The sequence below is a fragment of the Triturus cristatus genome, chromosome 3_2, assembly GCF_964204655.1.
Source record: "Triturus cristatus chromosome 3_2, aTriCri1.1, whole genome shotgun sequence".
Classification (NCBI taxonomy): domain Eukaryota; kingdom Metazoa; phylum Chordata; class Amphibia; order Caudata; family Salamandridae; genus Triturus; species Triturus cristatus.
The window spans coordinates 295147318-295149817 of record NC_140584.1 but is presented as its reverse complement, the minus strand read 5'-3'; the positions used below and the strand labels follow the sequence as shown (position 1 = coordinate 295149817).

The 2500-nt window shown below is 37.9% G+C and overlaps 1 pseudogene; it reads left to right on the top strand.

The window, feature by feature from the left end:
- LOC146857182 (28S ribosomal RNA) overlaps nucleotides 1-2500 on the top strand; it is an 8197-nt pseudogene that overhangs the window by 3257 nt on the left and 2440 nt on the right.

The window sequence follows — 2500 nt, the reverse complement described above, 5'->3', positions numbered from 1 at the left end:
CAAAGAAGCCGAATACCACAATATTGCATGCCACTATGCAAAATGTAAAGGAAGACCTCAAAAAGGAGAGTTGCCATTCCTGTGCAGCTACTGTGACCTCAGATTTGGAACAAAGATTGGAGTTTCACAACATGCTCGGCACGCGCATCCAAGAGTGCAAAATGAGGCTAGACTGGCAGCTCTAGCAACCAGCAAACCATCAAAACTATGGTCACAGGAGGAAATACTGCTATTAGCAGAATTGGAAAAAGTATACGAGAACAAAAGAAACATTAATGCGCTGATGGTTCCGCATTTTGACAATAAAAATAGTAAACAAATTGCAGAAAAAAGAAGAGATAGAAGAGATATGAGCAAAAAATCGACAAAGGATGTACTGCAAGCATCCAATATCTCTGAGAATGACTCCTGCGATGAACCAGAGATTGCAGTAGAAGTAACAACAGAAAGGCGCAGAGACTTTATCAATCGGAAACGAGCGCCAAAAATAAAAAACTTTGATGAACTGAATGATATAATCACAGAAATCGAGAAGTACACCAAAAACATCCAGCATCACGATGCTGCTATGGATCTGATGGATGAGATAGTGACTTATATATCAGAAAACACCAATGATATAAGTCCTGTACCATCAAATCATACCGAACCAACGAGCGAACCCGATAATGAACATATAAACTCTATGAACTCTGCTCAAGATGAGCAACAGACTGCCTCTGTACAAAACAAGACACCAAAGAAAAATAAGAAAAATGGAAGGCTCAATCAGACACACAAGAAAAACTATGCAAAAGCAAAGGGCAGTTACAAAGAATACCAGACAATGTTCCAAAAAGACAAAAAGAAAATTGCCAGGATAATCACTGATGGGGCAGAAGATGCCACCTGTCAAATCAGTGCTGATGAAATCTTCCAATACTATAAAGGCATAATTGAAAAAGAAAACAAGAAAAATCCCAAATTCATCCCAATTGACCGGATACCAGATGAATGGGAAATTGGAAGTCTATGTAAAGAAATTACACTGCTTGAAGTAACTAAAGCCTTTGATGAATCAGATTTAAAGAAAGCAGTGGGGCCTGATAAGATTGGTCTGAATGACTTAAATAAAGTGCATAGCAGGCAACCAAGACTACTACCCAGAATCTTATCGTCTTGGCTATTGATGAGAAGAGTACCAGACAGTATTAAGAAGAACCGGTCAATAGAAATACCCAAGAATGTACCGATTAGCGAACTCAAAAAGATAAGTAATTGGCGTCCAATTACCATCGGTACGGCATTCATGAAGTTGTTCACAAAAATATTAACTAAAAGACTCACATTTTTCGTTGAAATAAATACGAGACAAAAAGGCTTCATGAAGGTGAGAGGTTGTCTCGAAAATCTGACTCTTCTGCAAAACATTATAAAAGGGGCACGAAAGAACAGAAGCTCGTTGGCAGTGGTGTTCGTAGATATCTCAAAAGCTTTTGACTCTGTCAGCCATGGTCATATTCTACAGAGTCTTGCAAGACACAGAGTTCCATGATGCATCAGAGACATAATAAAAGACTTATACACTGACTCAACAACATTTTTCAAGGGAAAAAACAATGAAGCAACTCCAGAAATAACAATGAAGTCAGGAGTTAAGCAAGGTGACTCTTTATCCCCACTGCTGTTTAATATTGCCATGGATCCTCTGATCTGTGATCTTCAGAAAGAAGGCAAGGGCTTCACATTTGGCTCCAATGATCTCATCAAACAAATCACCGCTCTGGCCTTTGCCGATGACATCGCAGTACTCAGCAACACCTGGGAAGGAATGAGTACAAATCTGAAAATCATTGAAAAATTCAGTAAAACAACAGGATTAAAACTTAATGTGAAAAAAACACAAGGGTTTTATATAAGTCACCATAAAGATAAGATCCTGGTAAACAACTGTAAACCATGGCAATTTTAAAAACAAAACATTGAAAACATCCACCCAGGAGAAAGTGAGAGATACCTCGGACTTAACTTTGATCCACACACTGGCCATTCAAGCAACAACAAAATGAATGAGGTTCTTGTTGACTGGGCTCAAAAACTCGACAATCTACCACTTAAGCCCACACAGAAAATAGAAATATTCTGTCAATACTTGATCCCTAAACTGTCATTTAAACTGGAAATGACAGGAACAGAAGCGAAAACTTTAAACATTCTGGATCAAACAATTAGAAAGTATGTCAAACATTTTCTACACCTACCTGCATACACATGTGATGGTCTCCTGTATTCAAAAAGATCCTTTGGGGACCTCAGTATTCCAAAGTTATGTACGACAATTGGTCTGAACAAAGTTAATAACTTATTGTACCTCAGGGAAGCTCCAGATCTGTACATAGCTCATTCATTCATGTATGCAGGAGAAGTAATCAATGAAAAAATTGATAGCATCATTAAAACACACAAATTCAACATTTTAGACAGTAGATTTCTGAGTCATGAATTAAATTTGGTAGCAACA